Source organism: Crocuta crocuta, unplaced genomic scaffold (genome assembly GCF_008692635.1).
Source record: "Crocuta crocuta isolate KB4526 unplaced genomic scaffold, BGI_CrCroc_1.0 scaffold32, whole genome shotgun sequence".
NCBI lineage: Eukaryota > Metazoa > Chordata > Mammalia > Carnivora > Hyaenidae > Crocuta > Crocuta crocuta.
In genome coordinates, this window is record NW_027529424.1 from 13605170 (window position 1) to 13613940 (window position 8771).

Sequence of the window (8771 nt, forward strand, 5' to 3'; positions counted from 1 at the left end):
GCCGTGTTCTGCTCTGTGTTTGCTGCGTGGACCCCCCTCCACAGCCTGGCGGCGCCCTTTGTCGAGGGGCCTTCACCTGCCTCTTCAGAGAAGCTTTGGATTTTCTACTGCTGATCTTTGAAATTAAATGTTAACTGAGTAAGGTAAATACCTGCAAATCAGTCCTGTGTTTCATGCGGCAGCTTCTGCTCATTTAAGCCTATGTAGCTGTGTAATTTCTTTAAAGTAGGCTTTACATCCAGCGTGGAGCCCATTGTGGGGCTTGAACTTGTGACCCTAAGATCAAGACCTCAGCTGAAGCCAAGAGTTGGACGCTTACCCAACCGAGCCCCCCAGGCACCCCTATGTTTATATGCTTGAGGAAGAAGAGGGCTTTAGATTTGGGGGTTGAACATCCAAGTTCTGAGAAGTGTAACTGGTGACTCGTGCAGATGGTTGTGGCTTCTCTTTGCAAGGAGAGAGTGAGGGAAGGGCCCGGGCCTTTTGGGCACGTGCTTTCTTGGAACCTGTTTATCGGGAAAGAGGGGGCGGAATTCCTGCCTTGAGGGCTGTGTTGAGAGCAGGCAGGCTCAGTCGTGCATCTGGGTTTTATCACGTGTAATTCTTTGGTAACAGTGTGTCTGGCAACAAAATGCATTGTCTTTGCACCTTGTAGAAAATCGTAGAAGGGAAAATGCAAACCGGGACATGAAGGTAAGAACTGCTAGGCATTAACGTGTCTTCCTTTAAGCATTTTTGTTAGTTTGTTCTGGCTGTGATGCCAACTCCAGTTTTCATGGAGCCGAGACCCTGGTGTCTCTCACATTCTCTCCCTGTCTCTGTGTCTCTGTCTCCGTTCCCCCCCCCCCCCACTAGAACGGAGGCCCAGACATCCATACTTTCCAGCTGGCCCTTTGTAGCAGTTGGCAGGGAGAGCAGAGGGGTGGGCCCGGTTACTGCAGAAATCCAGGGAATTGACATAGAATGTGAGCTACTTGTGCGTCTTGTTTTATTTTAATCTAAGTACAAAAGACAAGTGTCAAAACACAATGACTGTTAGTCGCCCACACAGACTCCGCTCTGGGGTCTGCGGCAGAGCTCGGGGCCTGCAAGCCTCCTGGCCCGAACCCGCTGGTATTTTTGGCAGCTCCACCCCCAAACATTTAGAAGTACTGCGGGAAGAATAAAGGAAACATTTAATTACGAGCTCTCTGATAAAAATTCCAGAATCCTGTTTAATGACCATTTTTCAGATTTGTCCACACACAAGTCTGGGTCTAGTGAACGCCCCCGCCAGGGCCCGCGGGATGCTGGCAGCAGGCCGGGGAGGCCCAGCGTCCGCTGGGGGGCGGAGGCCCAGGGCTGGCGTGGTGATGGCGTGCGTGCTGCAGAGCGGCCCCGGCCCGGCCTGCGCAGGGTGGGCACCAAGTGTGGCTCTTACCGTTTCGGTGAACTCGCGCGCGGACAGGCGTTTCTCTGGACCTGCGCGGGTTATGGGATCGTGCGATGCTTGGTTCACCGAACACGTCATCGTGAACATTTCCTCGTGTCTGTCTCCTGTGGAGAAGGGCATCTGGCAACGGCCGGGTCACCAAGAGCGGCGCGGCGTCGCCGGTGGGCAGGGCTCCCTGCGTGAGGCCGGGGGAGGCCCCGGGGGAGGCGGGGGCAGGGCCCTCAGGGCTAGCGGCCTGTGCGTGTTAGTTATCTGTTGTTGTATTAACGAGTTACCGCAGAACGACGTGGCCTCAATGAATATTTGTTCTTCCAGCTTCTAGGGTCCTAGGTCCCCGCGTAGCCTTGGGGGGTGGTTCTGGCTCCCGATGCCAGCGGGGCCGTGTGCACCTCGGGGCTTGGGTCCCCCTCCCCGCCTGGGGTCCCCGGAGCGCCTCTCCCAGGACCTCCTCTTCACCCAGCACGCCTTGTGCCACGTCACTGACAGCGGGGTGGGGGTCACGGGGGCCGTCTGGACCTGGGTCCCAGGCCGTGTAGGATTTGGGACCTGATCTTAAAGCTGAGTTAAGCCTGAAGGACTTTGAACTGGGGTTTGACATAACCTGGAATACGGAGAATGAGCAGAGAGGCGCGGGGACAGCCAGACCACCAGGACCCTGGGGGCACGCGGCCAGCCTCCTGGTGGGGGCGCCGCAGAGGTCTGGCTGTTTTGGGACTGGCTACAAGGACGCGCACCCTAAAACCATTCGTCACGGCACACACTCGCTTTGCGGGGTCGTCTGTTTTGTTTGTAAAGAAGCAGCGTGAAAGGTTCATCGGGGGCTGTTCTGGCGGCGGAGGCGAAGCCAGAGGTGCCCTCAGGTGGGGACGCGGCCGTGTCATCGCGGGCCAGAGGGGAGCTTTGAGCACCAGCGGACGGTGCTGTGTTTCCTGAGGTGGATTTGTGGGGGGCGAGGTTGAGGGCAGCGGGACAGGCTGACTTTGTTCAGGGTCCTTGGAGATTTCCCGTGGGCGATCGGGTGGCTGGTGGGTTGTCGTCAGGGAAGGTGGGGTGCACATCTGCAGACCCTCAGGACGGAGGAGGGGGTTGAGGGGAGCAGCCAGGGAGCCCGAGGCACCGGTTCCCTTCGGACTCGGCCGTTTTCCTCGGTGCTCCGCGTCGGGCGTGTGCTCCGGCTCGCGTCGTGCGAGGGTCTCGGGGAGGAGGGTGGGCAGGTCACCTGCATTTCCCGTTTATGTTTCTTCCTTTGTTGTCTTGTGGATCCGATAAAAATGGTTACATTTTGAAAATAAATGTGACGGGTGAGAAGAAGAACAGGAAAGAGCGTGGAGTGGGTGCGTAAGCAGGATGAAGAACGGGTTTTGGGACGGAGTTGGGGACGCCGCAGCAGCGTCCAGAATGCGTGGGCCTCCAGTCCCCGCTCAGGCGGGTCCCCAGGGGCCCCTCGGCGAGCGGCCCTGCGTGGGGACGCCCTGCCTGCATCTGCTCCCGTGTGCGGTGACTTCCAGGACAGGCTCAGAGGCGGTTTCTCAGTGGCCTTTCCCGCAGACAGCCCGTCCGTGCCTCAAGGCCGCCTGCGGTTGCATGTCGGTTCCTGCTGCCCATGCGTGGGCCTCCCTCAGGCCTGTTCAGGGGTGGTCAGCTGTGAGCAGTAGCTTAATTGTTCCTGAGTTTAGGTACAGAGCATTCCAGATTCTTAATGAAAACCTTATTAGGACAGTAACTGTGTTTGTGATGCTGATGGAAAGGTAGTTTAAAATGAGCCTTGTTGGGGGAGGGATCTGTGGGGATGTGGGGGAAAGTCAGGGGAGCTTGAGTTTAGAGTAATTGCTCTCAAGTCAGACTATGGAATCCGCTGAGGTTTGGGACAAAGTGATCCCGCTGGGGCGACCGGGAGGCCACTGCCGGGCAGGTCTGCTGACTGGGGGCGCGCTCCGTCGGGCAGGGCTGTGGCCGGCTGGGCGCGCTCGGATGCAGGCCCCACGGGCGCTGGGTGCCGGTCCCAGGCTGGTGGCATTCACAGGGCGTTGACCCTTGAGCTCGCTGGTGAGCGAGGGTGGGAGCAAGGCCACCCAGCTCCCCCCTTGGCCCTTTGAGTGTCCTCGTTATCAGACCTTAAATTGAAGACAGGAGGAGATACAGTAGAAGGCTCTGATCAGCGCGCTTCAGCATCCTTCGGGCTTCACGCGGTGTAGGCTTCGGGCTTGCTGAAAGGGAGAGGAGCTGGGGCTCGGCTGAAGCAGGGGACCCTCCTGGGGCAGGGCCACCCGGCTCCAGGTCACGGCCTCCACGCTGACCTCGAGTGTCCCTGCTGGAGTGGGAGGCGGGGAGACCCAGTCGGGAGGGAGAGACCCCCGCGGGCTTCACTCGGCTTGTTGCTTACGTGGACATGGAAACCGCAGAGGGCGCTAGTGGTGGAAAATCCCAGCTCATCGCATCATGTTTACCTGGATCACTCCGTAAGTGGCGGTGACCCGGTGCTCGGCAGCAGCTGGAGCCCGCGGCGGGGAGTGTGGCCGGTTCCGCCCGCTCGTGCTGTGAGCTGGGCACAGACCACTTAGCCTCCCCGGGTCTGGGTTTGCACGTGTCAAAAAGGAGTGTTTGCACTCCAGCAGTGGTCCACAGCCTTCCGGAACTGAGGCGCCGTGGCCCATTCCATTTAAGAACCTTGTGCCAGCAACAGTAGTTACGGAAATATGCCTTCTTTCTTCCGGACACACTGACTAGGGACCTACCTTTGTGGCCAGCGCTCTGCTAAATCCCGGGCTTACGGACACTTCTGAGGAGGTGGCCACAGGAGAGGGCCTGACCGTTCTCTGTGAAGCAAGGAGACTGCGTTATAAGCCCAGGCTGGGAGCCCCTGGTGAGCCTGGGCCATCGGGCAGCCCTCCGGGCTGTGGGGGAGACTCCGGGCCCCGATTGCTCAGCGAGGGGGCAGGCCAGGCTCTCGCCCTCCTCTGTACGTTGGGCGGCCCGAGCGCTAAGTGCACCCTGCGCCCCTTCAGAGGAAGCAGGGCCGCTTGCCCCCCCAGACCTTGAGGTGTTGCAGGCTGGTCAGCGGGTGGGAGACCGTCCCGGGAGCTGCCACGGGGGACCCGCCCTGGAAATGAGCGTGTTTGGTACTAAAGCCGACGTGCACATTCTAAATACTGGACGGGGGCTCAGCGTGGGGAGTGCGGTCACCGTGCCCTGCTCGCCTCCTTTGGCCTTGACTTGTGTTACTTCACCTTCTTTATCTGAAAAGTGATGGAGTTAACAGCCGCCTTCTGGTTTGTTGCGAGTTAATTAACCACAGGACGTGTGTACTTCTGTCCCAGCCGCACGAGCCCGGTGGGAAGACAGCTGGGGAGACGCGGGTCTGTGGGCGCAGCCCGTCCTGGGTCCTGGGGGTTCACGCGAAGGGGTGTGTGTGACTGTGCTACTCTTCCGCTTCAGGGAAGGGGCCGAGGGTTGGCGGTCTGGTGCTCGTCGGCGCCCTCCGGCCGCTGTGGCCTGGGCCCGCACGTAGGGCTCCTTGGCCACATGAAGGGTACTGAGGGCCAGTGCTGTAAACACCAAGTTGTACATGTGTGTGTGAAGCCGTCAGTTCCGACTCTGAGTCCGGCCCAGGGACCCCAGAGTTGCTGTCCCTGCACCAAACCTCTGGTGGGTGGGGAGGGGGTCAGCAAAGGGGTGGGCAGGTCCCTCAACCTCGTGGCCGGGCAGTGGGTCTGTGAAGTGAGCACAAACACGCCGTCCCGCAAGGGAATCACACGAGTTGCAAACCTGTTCAAGTCCGAGCGTATCGGAGAGACCGTCTGTGTTAGGCGGGTGTGACACTATGGGTGTCTCCGTGGCCAACACACGCCACGTGGGTGATCCTTTCTACATCCCTCCACCCCCAGGGGTTGAAGGGGAGTGACGTCTGGGCTCCACAGGGACCCGAGATGACATCCTGTGCAGCCTCCCACGGACCCAGAATCGTGTCCCGTGTGGCTTTGTGTGGACCCAGGACACGACCTGTGGGGCTGGAGCTGGGGCCAGAACGTCCAGCTTTTCCTCACACCGGGTGTCACTGCCTTAATGTCTGCGTCACCGTCCGTGTCAGTGGGACCAGAGCCTGACTGCGGGCAGCTTGCCTGCTGAAGCTGATTTCTCTCTCTGGCCAGCCACGGTCCCCGCAGCTGCCACCGTGACTGCCCCCTGGTGGTCTGGCTCATCCTGGTGGCCAAGTGGGGCCTGGATGGGGCAGGGCTGTTCTGCATCCTCTCCCACGTGAGGCTCGCCTGTGGGACATGGGGATGCACAGGGGGGACACGCAAGGGGGGCGTAGAAGGCCTCCCTAGCCAGCCGGTACTGCAGGCGGACGTAACCTCGCACCCAGGATCTGAGCCCATGTCCTGGGTGCTGGGCGTGGTCATCCGGTGGTCACATGTGGACCTAGTCAGGCATAGGCTTAAGTCCACGCCACACGTTTCCCACGGCTCCTCCCCGGGGGACACTGCAGCCGTCACCTCTACTTGTCCTGCTGGCCTGGAGGGAGCTCAAGGAAGCCCCCAGATGGAGAAGGTGCCACAGAGGGAGGTGACTGGTCCCTTGGGCCTCCTGGGCTCTGTCGCCTTGCTGGGAGGCATGTCTCCGGGGCTCTCTGGTCCCCTGCGTTTCCCCTCTGTCCCACAGAGAGCCACTTCTGTCCCCCGGGAATGGGTATCAGAATCGAAAGAAAACGGCAAGAGCTGAAATGACAGCACAATTAGTTGAGCTGGATCGTCAAAGAATTTTCCCAGGAGTTGTTGGTCTGGGGGACTCCGAGCTCTGCAAAGCTGAAGCTGTAGGATACACGTGACTTAAAAAATTCTAAGGGCGAGAACATTTTTGAGAGGAAAGCGGTCTCCCCGCTGCAGCGGCAGAGCCTGGGAAAGCACTGGGTTTGAGCTGGGTGCCCGGGCTCCTGGGATCGGCGCAGTGGGGCCACCTTGGGGACCGTGCCCTGCGTGTGGGGCCGCCGCCTCCTGGCTCCCGGCTGTTGCTGGTCGGCTTCCCGAGGGGTTGGAGGGTCATGCGGACACGGGGGCGGACGACCGGCCCTTGGCCCAGCCGGGCAGGGGTGAGCTGGCCGCCACTGCTCCTTCGCTGCCCGTGAACCTGGCCGCCTCCCAGTCTGTGTCCTCTGCTCCGCCTCAGACGGGCTCCCTGGGACTTCTCCGCTTTGCCTCCGGAAGCAGCTGAGGTCAGATCTGCTCCCTCTTCCCCCTCAGACGTCGGCGCAGCTGTCACATCTCTCCAGCCTTCCCTCTTTCAGAGGAACGGACTTTCTTCAGCCATTTATCACACAACACCATTCCCTGCACTTTGCTGTCTTAGTCCTTCTCGAGGCAAAATTCCTACAGAGCATGTTCACTGGAAATTAATCTGTAAGAAACTGCCTGTTCAAAATCCAGTTTCTTTTTTGTCAGAAAGCCATTTAGTCGTGCTGGTAAGAGGCGGCGAAGGGCTTGCGCCTTCGGGATCAGCTGCCTCGGTGCAAACCCCAGCTCTGCCGCCTCGTGCTCGGCGCCTTCTGCCGTCGCTGCTCTGGGCCCCAGCCGCGTGCTGGACCGACCGCCAGCGCACGGCACCTGCCTCACGGGCTTTGGTCAGGTCGAAAGTGTGGCACAGCCTGACGTTGCTGTTCTCGAGTGACATTAAATACAAAGGCATCTGAGGGTAACACGGGGCCGAGTGAGCTCAACCCCGGGCTTGGAAGGAGGTGAAATCACGTCCGACCAGACGGAAAGGCGGGCATGGCGGATTCCGTGAAAACGGGCTGATCAAAGGTACGGCCTTGGGCAGGAGCCTGCGCTCCGTGGACGGAGCCGCTAGGATTTGGGGGTGTCAGCATCACGTAGGAGGCTCTTCTCTGAAGACCGTTCTTTCTCCTTGAACAGCGTGGTGAGGACTCCCCGTCTGAGCGCCTTGCTCAGAGCCACATGCGGCTGGTTCAAAGCAGACGGGTCTTTGGAACTTCGAGTACAGAGTGGCCTCCCTGGGAGCTGGGGCACAGCAGGTCTGTGGTCTGTCCCCGGGGCCTGCGTCCTGCAGGGTGCTTGCGGGTCCGGCTCCCAGACCACTGTGCTCCTAACTGTCTACGAATCACCCACCTTCTCTTCCTTACGTCTGTCGCTGTCGCCGGATAGGATCCGTGCTGCCAACCCGCGTTGCTTCTCGGGAGCTGGGAGTGCCTGGGGCTTAGGACCTGGTGGCTGAGGAATGTTCTGTCCCAAGTATCCAACATTTCCTTATTCTAGCTTGGGGTAAACCTGAGTTATTTGAGTTAGGGTTGATGCACAGCCCTTACCCTCTTTCTTGATGTCAAGTTGGTTGGAGGAAGCACAAAGCTGACGGGGAAATCACGCCACTGTTAAAACTCGCTGACGGTCAGGCCACCGTGCGGAGCGGATGGACTCCTCGTACGCAGGAAGGCGAGCCCGTCCAAGGCCGCGGGTGATGGGCACCGTGTGCGCAGGAATGAAGCGCTGATGAAAACAGAACCCGAAGTCGGGTATCTCGGGTGCCGAGGGAGGATTGCGTCTTGTAGGCATGTGTTTGCATTTGCTTTTATTTTCTTTGTCGCCTTTGAATTAGCTGATTGCAGTTCTCACTGGTTTTCGAAAATCTGCCAGAAAGTGACCCGGAGTAGGCGTGCTCAGTCGGACCCCGGAGGTACCGTGCATGGTCCCTGGGTGGGGTTTCTCTGTCTTGAGGCTCCACATTATTACGGGAAGCCCAGAACCTGTGTCTTCAGTGAATGAGAAGGAGTGGACCGCAGGGTCCACGTGGTGACAGAAGATGGTGTGTCGAGGCGCCTTCGTGGTGACCGGCTCGGGGAGGCCACGCTGCCCCCGAAGGCGCCTGGCGGTGCGTCTTCCTTGTGAGACGGACGCGGTGGGTCCCACTGTCCACGTAGGGAGGGACGAGCCGTTGCCTGAGCTGCTGTCTGCACGGGGCCGTCTGCCATCTGCGCCTCCCTTCACCTGTCCCCCGCTGTCCCTGGTGCCAGGAATTACCTGGCGCAGGTTTCCTCTTGGCTCCTGCCCTGTCCTGCCTTCCAGAGTCAGGTTCTCTGGTGAAAGGCCAGTTAACATGATGACTTCTCCCCCCAGAGCCTTTCAGTTTTGTCAGAGATCAGAAAGGCTGTGCCGTGGGCCCGGGAACCCTGTTCTCACAGCGTTTGTCATGAACACGTGGAGCCTGCTTCCCAGGCTCTTCAGGCACGGAGCCTCCCGTGGTCGGACCGCGCGTCCCGCTGCTCGGCCTCCCCGAGGACCCAGGAACAACCAGGAGCTCCTGGTGCTGCCCCCCCCCCCCCCCCCCCCCCCCC

At 60.0% G+C, this 8771-nt stretch overlaps 1 long non-coding RNA gene across 1 annotated transcript; it reads right to left on the minus strand.

The window, feature by feature from the left end:
• Window positions 1-1187: 1187 nt before the first annotated feature.
• Window positions 1188-4003, minus strand: LOC144226946 (uncharacterized). Its single transcript, XR_013333796.1, has 2 exons — window positions 3880-4003; window positions 1188-3639 (listed from the first exon to the last, which is right to left on the minus strand). It is a non-coding gene; the product is annotated as an uncharacterized LOC144226946 (long non-coding RNA).
• Window positions 4004-8771: the final 4768 nt, after the last annotated feature.